This window comes from Balaenoptera physalus (genome assembly GCF_965194825.1).
Source record: "Balaenoptera physalus genome assembly, chromosome: 1".
Classification (NCBI taxonomy): domain Eukaryota; kingdom Metazoa; phylum Chordata; class Mammalia; order Artiodactyla; family Balaenopteridae; genus Balaenoptera; species Balaenoptera physalus.
The window spans coordinates 45,302,464-45,318,914 of NC_138882.1; the positions used below are offsets into that span (position 1 = coordinate 45,302,464).

General features: G+C 37.1%; 1 long non-coding RNA gene across 1 annotated transcript in view; it reads left to right on the top strand.

Annotated features, from left to right (window-relative positions):
* The first annotated feature begins 11,137 nt into the window (after window positions 1-11,137).
* Window positions 11,138-16,451, top strand: part of LOC309666507 — a 65,389-nt gene continuing 60,075 nt past the window's right edge. The window contains exon 1 of the long non-coding RNA XR_014267128.1: window positions 11,138-11,707. This is a non-coding gene — a long non-coding RNA (uncharacterized lncRNA). The remainder of the gene's footprint in view (window positions 11,708-16,451) is intronic.

Below are 16,451 nucleotides of genomic sequence, written 5' to 3' on the forward strand. Positions count from 1 at the left end.
CAGAACCAGGAAATGTTTGGCTTTACTCCCTCCCCTTTTAGTATAAAAGAAACGTGAATTCTAACTGAGGCAAGATGGTTCTTTGAGACATGAGTCTACCATCTTCTTGGTCTGCTGGCTTTCTGAATAAAGTCGCTATTCCTTGCCCCAACAACTTGTTTCTCAATTTGTTGGCCTCTCGTGTGGCAAGCAGTCCGAGCTTGGTCTTGGCAACACTTTACTTGGATATTCTTCTGCATATCTTTGCATGACTTCCTCTTTCCTACCATTCAGATCTCTGTTTAAAATTTCTCTTCTGAGTGGCCTTCTTAGACTTTTTAAAAAAATTAATTAATTTTATTTTATTTATTTTTGGCTTCATTGGGTCTCTGTTGCTGCACATGGGCTTTATCTAGTTGCAACGAGTGAGGGCTATTCTTCGCTGCGGTGTGCGGGCTTCTCATTGTGGTGGCTTCTCCTGTTGTGGAGCACAGGCTCTAGGCTTGCGGGCTTCAGTAGTTGTGGCATGCGGGCTCAATAGTTGTGGCTCATGGACTCTAGAGTGCAGGCTCAGTAGTTGTGGCGCACGAGCTTAGTTGCTCTGCGGCATGTGGGATCTTCCCAGACCAGGGCTCGAACCCGTGTCCCCTGCATTGGCAGGCAGATTCTTAACCACTGTACCACCAGGGAAGCCCCTTGGACTTTTCTATACAAAATAGGAGTCATTCACCCATCATTGTCTATTTCTTTAGCATTATTTTATTGTCTTCATAACTCTCATCATGAAAAGAAATTATGTAATTCATGTATTTATACTTACTTGACTAGCTCTCCCACTAGCTGAAGGCTCCAAGGGAGCAGGGTGTTCTTTTCATTGTTGCATTGTTTTTCATGGCTGAATCCCTGTGGTGTAGGAAAGCACCTGGCATGTGGTAGAGGGTCATTAAATATTGTTGCATGAATGAACAAATAAATGAATAAAATGAATGTGCTCAGCTCCAAGTAGATCTTGTGAAAATCTTTGCTTCTTTCCCTTCTGGTATTCCATTAAAGACAATCAAGAGTTTTAAGTTCAATAGTTTTCCAAGAATATGTGCATTTAAAAAGGAGTGTCTAAGAGACAATGTCAAACCATAACCTAGTCGAATGACTGTCTAATGCGAGCATTCAGAGCCTGTGCCTAATTGATATTTTTTTTAATATAAAAGATTTTTTTTAACGTGGATCAAATTTGTCTATCTACTTCTATTTTTATGGTTTTCATATATACAGACAACAACTAGATAGAAACTATTTTAAAACATTAAAGTTTCTTTAATAATAGCAAAAGACATAAAATATATACAGAAAACTTAACTAGAAATGTAGACAAACTATACCAAGAGAACTGTAAAACTCACTTGATAAACACACAATGTAAACTTTTCTAACTGATATTTTTGAGCAGAGGTATTAACCCTTGGCTTCACACACCAGCTAACTGCTAAGCTGTGTCAACGCTAAGAGTCATAAAGGATGACAATGTTAAATTTTAACTGATCCTGGAAAACGGTGAAGGTTAAGAAATCCCCTCTACCTTTGTGTTCTGGAAAATGTCTTACTGAAAAATATCACCTTTCTTCTTATGACTTAGATAAGACTCATGGATTCCCCATTTGTTTACCTAAGACAAGGCCAGACACAGTCCCTTCAAATTCCCATTCTTTGTCTCATAAGTATTTAGCTCAACTACTTGTCCCTATTGATCAATGGGAACAAAATACTTGTTAGCAAATGATTTTGCACTTCTCTCCTTCCCCTAAGTGCCTGAACCTTGCCCCTCACTCAAGTCGGCACACAGCCTCTTCTGAGAATGCACCAGACTCAGGGTGAAACATTCTTTAATCTACTATCTGATCATACCACCCTTTCACCCTGCCTCCCCACACTTGGTTCTTCCCAACCCTGTTTATGACTATCACTTTGCCTAACTCTTGAGACTTTTGCAGATCTTAGGGTCACAGTGCTCTCACTACAACAGTCCCTCCCCCTCCCACCTTGCAATAATCTCTTTCATAATAAAGTCTCTCCTTAAGATGTCTGAATTTGTTGTTATCTAACAAAGACTAAGAATATTGCTTTTTGATGATGGGTTCTGGAGGGAAGTGCTTTTGGTCAAACACTCATAGCTGAGACAGTACAGTGCTTTATTACAACACCACTCTTACACATTCTCTAGATTCTTTAGTTACTTTAATAGTATCTCTATATCAGGGTTGCTGTGAGAACTAAAGATCTAAACACACATACATAGAAAGAGTGTTTTGTTGACACCTTCCTTCTCTGACGCCCACCATTCCATAATGATGTCTTTGGGTTTTACCTTTCAAATATGTTTGCTATTTCTCTCCATCTCCACTGCCATTGCTCTTTATAACCGCTTGCCATCTATCTACTCTTGGCAGGATTACTGCAGTGATCTGCTCACCGATCTCTTCATATTCCTTTTTATCCCACCCTAGTCTCTTCACCACAGCTAAAGCAATGGTACTAAAAAGCAAATCTGAGCAGGTCACTGCACTATGTTCAGCACTTTTGTAGGTGGCAGTATAAATTTTTGGAAGTATAATTTAGATTGATTTTTCCTCTTAGTTTTCTCCCTTTCCTTTTTTTTTCCCCCCCAGTTGAAAAGGGAGCTGATTCTGGGCTTTTTTCTTCAGAGGAGGTTTGTGGCATGGCTCCCTATATTTTTGTTTTTGTTTTTGTTTCCCCAAAATTCCCATTGAAGAGGCTCTAAGAGGAATACTGGCAGCTTTGAGAATAGAGGGAGTGTCTATGAGAGAAACTTGGTGAAGAATTCCTACTCCCCCCACACTCGCCCTCCTGCCCTGGACAAAATAAAATACAATAAAAGACCTGGGGAGGGGAGAGTTGACAGAGGTCTAGGGATTCCAAAATCTCTAGGGCAGTTGAGCTGGGCTCTGTAGCAGAGAGTTGGTATCAAAGGGCTGAGGCCAAGGAAGTACCTGGGCAAAGCCAGTGCTGGTGGGCAGCATGCGGCTGTTGTCAGAAACAAAATGGTGTCCTGCATGTGGATCTGGAGTCGGAGCAACTTGGATTCCCATCCAGCTCTTGCACTAACCAACTCTAAAACAGTTATTTCACCTCTTTTGTTTTATAACCTTGAATTAATTTAATTTTTTAATTTTTTTAATGTTTAAATTTTTATATGATTTTTAAAGCTTACTTTCCATTCACAGTTATTACAGAATATTGGCTATATTCTCCATGGTTTTTTGTTTTTTAAAAATAAATTTATTTATTTATTTATTTTTGGCTGCATTGGATCTTTGTTGCTGTGCACGGGCTTTCTCTAGTTGTGGCGAGCGGGGCTACTCTTTCATTGCAGTGCACAGGCTTCTCATTACGGTGGCTTCTCTTGTTGCGGAGCATGGGCTCTAGGTGTGCGGGCTTCTGTAGCTGTGGTGCACGGACTCAGTAGTTGTGGCTTACGGGCTCTGGAGCGCAGGCTCAGTAGTTGTTGCGCATGGGCTTAGTTGCTCTGCGGCATGTGGGATCTTCCCGGACCAGGGCTTGAACCCATGTCCCCTGCATTGGCAGGCAGATTCTTAACCACTGTGCCACCAAGGAAGCCCTCCATGGTTTTTTAATTTAATTTTTATTTTATATTGGAATACAGTTGAGTTACAGTATTGTATTAGTTTCAGGTGTACAGCAAAGTGATTCAGTTACACATATACATATATCTATTTTTTTTCAGATTCTTTTCCCATATAGGTTATTACAGAATATTGAGTAGGGTTCCTTGTGCTACACAGTAGGTCCTTGTTGATTATCTATTTTATATATAGTAGGGTATATATCTTAATCCCAAACTCCTAATTTATCCCTCCTACCCCAACCTTTCCACTTCGGTGACCATAAATTTGTTTTCGAAGTCTTTGAATCTGTTTCTGTTTTGTAAATAAGTTCATTTGTATCATTTTTTTAGATGCCACAGATAAGTGATATCATATGATATTTGCCTTTCTCTTTCTTACTTCACTTAGTATGATAATCTCTAGATCCATCCATATTGCTGCAAATGGCATTATTTCATTCTTTTTTACGGCTGAGTAATATTTCATTGTATATATGTACCACATCTTCTTTATCCATTCCTCTGTCGATAGACATTTAGGTTGTTTCCATGGCTTGGCTATTGTGGATAGTGCTGCAGTGAACATTGGGGTGCATGTTCATTTCTTGAAAGAAATCTTTTTGAATTATGGTTTTCTCTGGATATATGCCCAGGAATGGGATTGCTGGATCATATGGTAGCTCTATTTTTAGTTTTTAAAGGAACCTCCATACTGTTCTGCATAGTGGCTGTACCAATTTACATTCCCACCAACAGTATAGGAGGGTTCCCTTTTCTCCACACACTGTCCAGCATTTATTGCTTGTAGATTTTTGATGATGGCCATTCTGACTGGTGTGAAGTGATACCTCATTGTAGTTTTGATTTGCATTTCTCTAGTAATTAGTGATGTTGAGCAGCTTTTCATGTGCTTTTTGGCCATCTGCATGTTTTCTTTGGAGAAATGTCTATTTAGATCTTCTGCACATTTTTTGATTGGGTTGTTTTTGTGATAATGAGCTGCATGAGCTCTTTGCAAATTTTGGAGATTAATCCCTTGTCAGTCGCATGGTTTGCAAATATTTTCTCCCATTCTGTGGGTTGTCTTTTTGTTTATGGTTTCCTTTGCTGTGCAAAAGCTTTTAAGTTTAATTAGGTCCCATTTGTTTCTTTTTGGTTTTATTTCCACTACTCCAGGAGGTGGATACAAAAAGATATTGCTGTGATTTATGTCAAAGTGTGTTCTGCCTATGTTTTCCTCTAAGAGTTTTATTACCATCTGGTCTTACATTGAGGTCTTTAATTCATTTTGAGTTTTTGTATAAGGTGTTAGAGAATGTTCTAATTTCATTTTTTACATGTAGTTTTCCAGTTTTCCCAGCACCACTTATTGAAGACTGCCTTTTCTCTCTTATATATTCTTGCCTCCTTTGTTGTAGATTAATTGACCATAGGTGCATGACTTTATTTCTGGGCTTTCTATCCTATTCCATTAATCTATATTTCTGTTTTTGTGCCAGTATCATACTGTCTTGATTATTGTAGCTTTGTAGTATAGTATGAAGTCAGGGAGCCTGATTCCTCTGGCTCCATTTTTCTTTCTCAGGATTGTTTTGGCTATTCGGGTCTTTTGTGTTTCTATACAAATTTAAAGATTTCTTTGTTCTATTTCTGTGAAAAGTGCCATTGGTAGTTTCATAGGGATTGCATTGAATATGTAGATTGTCTTGGGTAGTATGGTCATTTTGACAATATCGATTCTTCCAATCCAAGAACATGGTATATCTTTCTGTTTGTGTCTTCTTCAATTTCTTTCATCAGCAGCTTATACTTTTCAGAGTGCAGGTCTTTTGCCTCCTTAGGTAGGATTATTCCTAGGTATTTTATTCTTTTTGATGCGATGGTACATGGGCTTGTTTCCTTAATTTCTCTTTCTGATCTTTCACTGCTAGTGTATAGGCATGCAAGAGATTTCTTTGTATTAATTTTGTATCCTTCAACTTTACCGAATTTATTGATGAGCTCTAGTAGTTTTCTGGTAGCATCTTTACTTTCCATTTACAGTTATTACAGAATATTTACTACATTCTGCACATATACAATACATCCTTGAGCTTATCTTACACCCAATAGATTATACCTGTCACTCTCACCCTTCAATTCCCCACTTCCACTCCCCATTTGTAACCACGTGTTTGTTCTTTATATCTATGAGTCTGCTTCTTTTTCATTTTATTCACTAGTCTGTTGTATTTTTTAGATTCCATATATAAGTGATATCATACAGTATTTGTCTTTCTCTTTCTGACTAATTTCACTTAGCATAATACCTTCCAAGTCCATCCATGTTGTTGTAAATGACAAAATTTAGTTCTTTTTTATGACTGAGTAGTATTCCATTATATATATATATATAATCTCACAACTTCTTCATCCATTCATCTGTTTTTCTTGTGTGCTTTTTTTTTTCTGCAGTAATTTAAAGTTTTTATTTTCACAATCCACAAGTGCCATTTAGAAGTTACATGAGTATCTTAAATACACATCACACATATTAACATTTTAAGAAAGATCATTAATTTTTTTTCAGTAGCATTGTTTAATCAAAATAATAAAATAAATATACAATCAAATCTACATGAGTAATTATGCAAATATCACCCCACCTACAGCAGTGAATTCTTTTTCTTTCTTTTTTTTTCACAACTCACACACACACACACACACACACTGTATTTTATTTTAACAAGAGATAAATAAACTGACACCAAGCATTGTAAATGGATGACCACAACAAAAGCAACAATGATTGCAATTACCAAACACGAAACACACTCATACTATGTCATAATATTGACATTCAGTCCAGTAATCCTCCACTGTAACAGCTCCTTTACTTGGCAGTGAAAATTGATTTGTATATTTTTTGCCTCTGAGTACTTGTCGGATTTTTTTTTATTCAAACAGAAAGTCACAAAAATTATAATCATCCTCATCAGTTCATTCAGTCCCATGTAATTAATTTTTCTTTTCATCTTGATCTTTTTTTAGTACTTTTATGAATTCATCAGTTTTCCATTAGAGTTCTGAAAATGCTTATTCATTCAGTTCAGCAGTATAGTCAGTTACCAGAAACCTGTACTTGTCAGAGTCTTTTCCTTGAATTCCTTGAAGATAAAACCCTTTTATAGGAACATTTTTGCGAAAGCATCAGAGTACACCCAGAACTGTCTGTAAATGACAGAAGACTTAAAAATGACCACGTTTAAAGATTTGATGAAAGTTCATAATAATGCAATTGACAAGGAAATTTAGTTATTTCTGAGATATACATTTCAAAGTAATAACTAGAATTATGACTTATAACATTATACCAGACATATAAGATTTTAGAAATTTCATGTAATGTCTGAAACATTTATATTAACATATTTCCATAGAAATAACCCAAAGAAAGTTTAGTATTAGTTGTTTTTTTTTGTTTATTTGTTTGTTTGTTTATACTGCAGGTTCTTATTAATCATCAGTTTTATACACATCAGTGTATACATGTAAATACCAATCACCCAATTCAGCACACCACCATCCCCACCCGACCGCGGTTTTCCCCTCTTTGTGTCCATACGTTTGTTCTCTACATCTGTGTCTCAACTTCTGCCTTGGAAACTGGTCCATCTGTACCATTTTTCTAGGTTTCACATACATGCATTAATATACGATATTTGTTTTTCTCTTTCTGACTTACTTCACTCTGTATGACAGTCTCTAGATCCATCCACGTCTCAACAAATGACTCAATTTCGTTCCTTTTTAAGGCTGAGTAATATTCCATTGTATATATGTACCACATCTTCTTTATCCATTCATCTGTCGATGGGCATTTAGGTTGCTTCCATGACCTGGCTATTGTAAATAGTGCTGCAATGAACATTGGGGTGCATGTGTCTTTTTGAATTATGGTTTTCTCTGGGTATATGCCCAGGAGTGGGATTGCTGGATCATATGGTAATTCTATTTTTAGTTTTTTAAGGAACCTCTATACTGTTCTCCATAGTGGCTGTATCAATTTACATTCCCACCAAAAGTGCAAGAGGGTTCCCTTTTCTTCACACCCTCTCCAGCATTTGTTGTTTGTAGATTTTCTGAGGATGCCCATTCTAACTGGGGTGAGGTGATACCTCATTGTAGTTTTGATTTGTATTTCTCTAATAATTAGTGATGTTAAGCAGCTTTTCATCTGCTTCTAGGCCATCTGTATGTCTTCTTTAGAGAAATGTCTATATAGGTCTTCTGCCCATTTTTGGATTGGGTTGTTTGTTTCTTTAATATTGAGCTGCATGAGCTGTTTATATATTTTGGAGATTAAACCTTTATCTATTGATTCGTTTGCGAATATTTTCTCCCTTTCTGAGGGTTGTCTTTTCAACTTGTTTATGGTTTCCTTTGCTGTGCAAAAGCTTTGAAGTTTCATTAGGTCCCATTTGTTTATTTTGTTTTTATTTCCATTACTCTAGGAGGTAGATCAAAAAAGATCTTGCTGTGATTTAGTCAAAGAGTGTTCTTCCTATGTTTTCCTCTAAGAGTTTTATTGTGTCTGGTCTTACGTTTAGGTCTCAAATCCATTTTGAGTTTATTTTTGTGTATGGTGTTAAGGAGTGTTCTAATTTCATTCTTTTGCATGTAGCTGTCCAGTTTTCCCAGCAACACTTATTGAAGAGACTGTCTTTTCTCCATTTTATATCCTTGCCTCCTTTATCATAGATTAGTTGACCATAGATGTGTGGGTTTTTCTCTGGGCTTTCTATCTTGTTCCATTGATCTATGTTTCTGTTTTTGTGCCAGTACCATATTGTCTTGATTACTGTAGCTTTGTAGTATAGTCTGAAGTCAGGGAGTCTGATTCCTCCAGCTCCGTTTTTTCCCTCAAGACTGCTTTGGCTATTCAGGGTCTTTTGTGTCTCCATACAAACTTTAAGATGATTTGTTCTAGTTCCATAAAATTGCCATTGGTAATTTGATAGGGATTGCATTGAATCTGTAGATTGCTTTGGGTAGTGTAGTCATTTTCACAATATTGACTTTTCCAATCCAAGAACATGGTGTATCTATCCATCTGTTGGTATCATCTTTAATTTCTTTCATCAATGTCTTATAGTTTTCTGCATATAGGTCTTTTGTTTCCCTAGGTAGGTTTATTCCTAGGTATTTTATTTTTGTGTTGCAATGGTGAATGGGATTGTTTCCTTAATTTCTCTTTCTGATCTTTCATTGTTAGTGTTGTTGTTTATTTCTTTTTCTTCTCTGATTGCTGTGACTAGGACTTCCAAAACTATGTTCAATAATACTGGTGAGAGTGGACATCCTTGTCTCATTCCTGATCTTAGAGGAAATGCTTTCACTTTTTCACCATTGAGAATGATGTTTGCTGTGGGTTTGTCATATATGGCCTTTTTTATGTTGAGGTAGGTTCCCTCTATGCCCATTCTCTGGAGAGTTTTTATCATAAATCGGTGTTGAATTTTGTCAAAAGCTTTTTCTGCATCTATTGAGATGATCATATGGTTTTTCTTCTTCAATTTGTTAATATGATGTATCACATTGATTGATTTGCATATATTGAAGAATCCTTGCATCCCTGGGATTAATCCCACTTGATCATGGTGTATGATCCTTTTATGTGTTGTTGGATTCTGTTTGCTAGTATTTTGTTGAGGATTTTTGCATCTATATTCATCAGTGATATTGGTCTGTAATTTTCTTTTTTTGTAGTATCTTTGTCTGGTTTTGGTATCAGGGTGATGGTGGCCTCATAGAATGAGTTTGGGACTGTTCCTTCCTCTGCAATTTTTTGGAAGAGTTTGAGAAGGATGGGTGTTAGCTCTTCTCTAAATGTTTGATAGAATTCACTTGTGAAGCCATGTGGTCCTGGACTTTTGTTTGTTGGAAGATATTTAATCACAGTTTCAATTTCATTACTTGTGATTGTTCTGTTCATATTTTCTATTTCTTCCTGGTTCAGTCTTGGAAGGTTATACCTCTCTAAGAATTTGTCCATTTCTTCCAGGTTGTCCATTTTATTGGCATAGAGCTGCTTGTAGTAGTCTCTTAGGATGTTTTGTATTTCTGCGCTGTCTGTTGTAACTTCTCCTTTTTCATTCCTAATTTTATTGTTTTGAGTCGTCTCCCTCTTTTTCTTGGTGAATCTGGCTAATGGTTTATCAATTTTGTTTATCTTCTCAAAGAACCAGATTTTAGTTTTATTGATCTTTGCTATTGTTTTCTTTGTTTCTATTTCATTTATTTCTGCTCTGATCTTTATGATTTCTTTCCTTCTGCTAACTTTGGGTTTTGTTTGTTCTTCTTTCTCTAGGTCCTTTAGGTGTAAGGTTAGATTATTTACTTGAGGTTTTTCTTGTTTCTTGAGGTAGGCTTGTATAGCTATAAACTTCCCTCTTAGAACTGCTTTTGCTGCATCCCATAGGTTTTGGATCGTCATGTTTTCATTGTCATTTGTCTCTAGGTATTTTTTGATTTCCTCTTTGATTTCTTCAGTCATCTCTTGGTTATTTAGTAACTTATTGTTTTGCCTCCATGTGTTTTTGTTTTTTACGTTTTGTTCCCTGTAATTCATTTCTAATCTCATAGCATTGTGGTCAGAAAAGATACTTGATATGATTTCAATTTTCTTAAATTTACTGAGGCTTGATTTGTGACCCAAGATGTGATCTATCCTGGAGAATATTCCGTTCGCACTTGAGAAGAAAGTGTAATCTGCTGTTTTCGGATGGAATGTCCTATAAATATCAATTAAATCTATCTGGTCTATTGTGTATTTAAAACTTCTGTTTCCTTATTTATTTTCATTTTGGATGATATGTCCATTGGTGTAAGTGAGGTGTTAAAATCCCCCACTATTATTGTGTTACTGTCGATTTCCTCTTTTATAGTTTTTAGCAGTTGCCTTATGTATTGAGGTGCTCCTATGTTGGGTGCATATATATGTATAATTGTTATATCTTCTTCGATTGAGCCCTTGGTCATTATGTAGTGTCCTTCCTTGTCTCTTGTAGCATTCTTTATTTTAAAGTCTGTTTTATCTGATGATATGAGTATAGCTACTCCAGCTTTCTTTTGATTTCCATTTGCATGAAATATCTTTTTCCATCCCCTCACTTTCAGTCTGTATGTGTCCCTAGGTCTGAGGTGGGTCTCTTGTAGACAGCATATATATGGATCTTGTTTTTGTATCCATTCAGCAAGCCTGTGTCTTTTCATTGGAGCATTAACCCATTCACGATTAAGGTAATTATCGATATGTATGTTCCTATGACCATTTTCTTAATTGTTTTGGGTTTGTTTTTGTAGATCCTTTTCTTCTCTTGTGTTTCCCCCTTAGAGAAGTTCTTTTAGCATTTGTTGTAGAGCTGGTTTGGTGGAGCTGAATTCTCTTAGCTTTTGCTTGTCTGTAAATCTTTAAATTTCTCCATTGAATCTGAATGAGATCCTTGCTGGGTATAATAATCTTCACTGTAGGTTCTTCCCTTCCATCACTTTAATTATATCAGGCCACTCCCTTCTGGCTTGTAGAGTTTCTGCTGAGAAATCAGCTGTTAACCTTATGGGAGTTCCCTTGTATGTTATTTGTCATTTTTCCCTTGCTGCTTTCAATAATTTTTCTTTGTCTTTAATTCTTGTCAATTTGATTACTATGTGTCTCAGAGTGTTTCTCCTTGGGTTTATCCTGTATGGGACTCTCTGCGCTTCCTGGACTTGGGTGGCTATTTCCTTTCCCACGTTAGGGAAGTTTTCAACTATAATCTCTTCATATATTTTCTCTGGTCCTTTCTCTCTCTCTTCTCCTTCTGGGACCCTTATAATGTGAATGTTGTTGCGTTTAATGTTGTCCCAGAGGTCTCTTAGGCTGTCTTCAGTTCTTTTCATTCTTTTTTCTTTAGTCTGTTCTGCAGCAGTGAATTCCACCATTCTGTCTTCCAGGTCACTTATGCGTTCTTCTGCCTCAGTTATTCTGCTATTGATTCCTTCTAGTGTAGTTTTCATTTCAGTTATTGTGTTGTTCATCTCTGTTTGTTTGTTCTTTAATTCTTCTAGGTCTTTGTTAAACGTTTCTTGTATGTTCTTGATCTTTGCCTCCATTGTTTTTCTGAGGTCCTAAGTCATCTTCACTATCATTATTCTGAATTCTTTTTCTGGAAGGTGGCCTATCTCCAGTTCATGTAGTTGTTTTTCTGTGGTTTTATCTTGTTCCTTCATCTGGTACATAGCCCTCTTACTTTTCATCTTGTCTGTCTTTCTGTGAATGTGGTTTTTGTTCCACAGGCTGCAGGATTGTAGTTCTTCTTGCTTCTGCTCTCTACCCTCTCCATTCATCTGTTGATGGACACTTATGTTGCTGTTATTTCCTCTCTTTGAGATTCAACTTCCTCACAGGTAAATAGAGATAATTATTATAAAAAAAATAAATAACTTTCTTATAAGAAAGCTATGAGACAGATACATAACTTGGTGCTGGCATAGACTAAGCACTTCATAAATATGAGTTTCACTTCCTCTATCAAAACCACAAAGTGTGGTTTAAATAAACCTGAACACGGGAGCTTCCCTGGTGATGCAGTGGTTAAGAATCCGCCTGCCAATGCAGGGGACATGGGTTCAAACCCTGGTCTGGGAAGATCCCACATGCCGTGGAGCAACTAAGCCCATGTGCCACAACTACTGAGCCTGAGCTCTAGAGCCCACAAACCACAACTACTGAAGCCTGCATGCCTAGAGCCTGTGCTCCACAACAAGAGAAGCCACCGCAATGAGAAGCCTGCACACCACAACGAAGAGTAGCCCCCGCTTGCTGCAACTAGAGAAAGCCTGTGCACAGCAGCAAAGACCCAACTCAGCCAAAAATAAATAAATAAATAAATTTATAAAGTAAAAAACAAACATGAACACAGCTACGTCCCACTGAGCCAGTCAGAGAAAAGTCTTGTTCGTACAGCTCTTTTTCAGTAGAGATAAGCAGCAAGGCTCTACTTAGATCTGTGCTATTTGAACAATTTTGTATTCACCTCCCAAGGGGAAACTAAGCCACCTACCATTAAATGAATCTATAAGGACACCTACAGCATATATGCATTGACTCTTCTTGATATGGAATCTCCCATAATATCATTTTTCTCGGCTCCTCTCTTAGATTTTCCAATGTTTTGGATTGGGTGATCATTTATTTTAGGGCTTTCTTATTCTGAGTCCCCATATTTTTAATGCCTTTTAGGCATGAAGGCATGAGTTTTGATCAGTGCTGTAACATTATTCATGCAATATGGTTTCTTTTTACTATAATTTCACTGGAAGACTGCTCTTTTTGTTTGTCACACAAGCACAGACTTGCTGCGAAGAAATTTCTGTTGACCAAATACAGCAACACCTTGTATTTTCATGATCAACATTCTGGTATTTAATAATCCCTTCATACCAAACTGCTTATGCTAAATAATAGTTTTATTTTTAAGAATTTATTTTCCCTGGTAATAGTTTTCAATATGGAATGCAAAATACTGATTTATTTAGTCTCATATATTGTGCATATACTGTATACTTGAATTCTAAAAATAACTTGACTCAATACTCTGATCAGATTCCAAAGCAATTATGCTTAGCTCATAAGGATCAAATATCCAGAGTGTCTCAACTTGGAGTATTCAAAAGGCAATTATTGCCATCAGCCTAATTAAATCATGATAATTCACAACCTATGGCAGGTTTCAATGTATCTTAATGAGATTTAACAGAGATTTTCCTTTAGTACTTTTAGGTCTCCTACTCACTTAAGCATACAGTACTTAAAAGTATGATATCTGGGGACTTCCCTGGTGGCCCAGGGATTAAGAATCCGCCTGCCAATGCAGAGGACATGGGTTCGAGCCCTAGTCCGGGAAGATCTCACATGCCACGGAGCAACTAAGCCCGTGTGCCACAACTACTGAGCCTGTGCTCTAGAGCCCGTGAGCCACAACTACTGAGCCTGAGTGCCACAACTACTGAAGCCCACGCCCCTAGAGCCCATGTTTCACAACAAGAGAAGCCACTGCAATGAGAAACCCATGCACCACAATGAAGACCCAACACAGCCAAAAATAAATTTTTAAAAAAAAGTATGATATCTGGATCACTTATATGTGGAATCTAAAATATGACACAAATGAACCTCTCTACAAAACAGAAACAGACTCATAGGCATAGAGAACAGACTTGTGGTTACCAAGGGGTGGTGGGGGAGGGAAGGATTGGGAGTTTGGGGTTGGTAGATGCAAACTATTACATTTAGAATGGATAAACAACAAGGTCCCAATGTATAGCACAGGGAACTATATTCAATATCCTGTGATAAGCCAAATAGAAAAGAATATGAAAAATAACATATATATGTGTATAACTCAGTCACTTTGCTGTACAGCAGAGATTGGCACAGCATTGAAAATCAGCTATACATCAATAAAAAAAAATATGGTATCTGGTTACCTTAAATAGTCACCTATTAGCAAGCAGAGACTATTTTTTGATCTGTCATGTGCTTTATTCTGAAAGCTAACATTATAAATCAAATATAATAAAAATTCAGTAAACTCACAATTTTCATTGTCTATTAGGAGAGAAGACTGTAGCTAGCATTTAATTCCATGCTAAACTGCATTAATCCATTGTGCGTGGATTAACGTTATCTTTATCAGAATTAAGCTGCTTTTGGTTAATCAACTAAGCATTGCTGTTCAGTCCATCAAGTCTGGAGAGATTTTTGGAAATGGTTGAACGTGAGACTGCATTGTAAGGACCAGAGACACATTCCACTGCTGTTAGAGCCTGTCCTAAATGCAACCCTGTTGAACAGCATCCCCTTGAAGAACTTCTGAAGCCTCCAGGATCATAAGCTTTGGTTGTTATTTCAGTAATGCCAAAGGCGCGTGGGTGGGAAGCTCTGTGGGTAGCCGCCATGTATACAGAATCACACTATGTGTAACTGGAGGGTGTAGTCTCAGATTCCAGCTGCATAAAGTCATGAGCAGACTGAATCTCATGTCGTCAATGGTTGTATTAAAAAGTCTAGGTCTTTGACATGGGACTCCTACCGCTTTCACCAAAGTGATACTTGCTTCCTGGGGATGATGACATAGAAGGAATTCGAGTGGATATTGAGATTGTTTAAGAATGCTGGTTTTTCTCAGAATGCATATGGCTTTTGAAAATTTTATTGAAGTATAGTTGGTTTTCAATGTTGTGTTAATTTCTGCTGTATAGCAAAGTGATTCAGTTATACATACATATACATTATTTTTCATATTCTTTTCCATTATGGTTTATCACAGGATAACTGTGCTATACAGTAGGACCTTGTTGTTTATAGCTTTTATGTCCATTTTCCATTTTCTTGATTCCTATAAGCTACTTTCATTAGGTCAAACACAGTATTTATGCCGTTACTCCTCATGACCGGGAGCCTATTTTCTTAGTTATTATCTGGCCATCAGATTGGAATTGACATGTAATTTAGTTAAGTAAGCCAAAGATCAGCCTTAGTAATGCTTTAGAGACAGAAATAACTCATATTTACATACAACATTGTGCAAAATAATTGTGTATTGTGCTTTGCATTGTCTTGTGTCAACTTACCTAAGTTGGAACTAGGTTTCCCAGTATTTTCCATAGTTTTAGGCTAGTGTGGGTCATAAGAAACACCTTGCATGTGATTTGCAAGGTGTAAATAAGCAGCAGCCATATTATTTTTACACTCAGACAGTTGGTGCAGCTTGCACACATAGTTCTGGATCTGTTGGCTTGTCTTGTCGACATGGGACAACAGCTCAACACCTCCAGCTCCCACCTCTCATCCTTCAGCTCCTACTCCTGGGAAAATGCATGTCTAGCTCCATTATGAAGAGTGCCAGCTCCTTTTGTAGGTTACTCGCATCATTGAAGTTGGAGACTTGGAGCCTATAAGAGACCAACATGGTTTCCAGCTTGTCCTATGTGTTCCAATTTGTCATTGCTCTCCACCATTTCACAACCACCTTTCTTCCTTCCTGATTTCTTGCCCTGCTGCCCTCAGGCCCAGCAAGAGATACAGAAACAACAGCAGAAAGTAAACTACTTAACCAGCTCCCATCATTTTGTGAGATCAAATCTCTACAATATAATCTCCTATTACATGCATAACTTTCTAGTGATTTTGCTTCTCTGATCAAACCATGACTGATACAACTGGGATTTGTTTTGGTGCCCAAGAGTATATAAGCCAGAATTTCTTTCCCTAGAAAAATGTAGCTCACAAGGAGTTACAAACTAAGGACCCATATTGATGCAACTAGTCTGCTAATAGGTGAGCTGGAAGGAAATTTAACAAGAATCTGAACATAAAGAAGAAAATGGCTTACCAATTTTGATGACTTTCAAGATTTCTTTTCCTATATATTTACAATCTTACTATGTCTGATAATAGTTTTATGGAGGGATAATTTTATAGGAATAGAAATTCTCTACTGAATCTATGATAGATACATCCTTTTATAACATAAAATAAGATACAGGATAGAAAGCCTGGAATAAGCAGTATGCTTTGTCTTTGATTTATGAGCTAAGCTGATGGATTGCATTGGGTGGTAGTCAGAGCTTGGGTTTTGGAATCAAGCCAAACTGGATTCAGACTTTTATTGTTGTGCAACTGTAGGCAGGTCACTTAACCTCTCTGAGCCTTGGGTTTCCCATACATAAAATTCTGCTTATTCTAGAATTGTTGTGAGGGCTAAGTTAAAATAATATATCAAGACCAAACAAGGTCACAGATGAATGC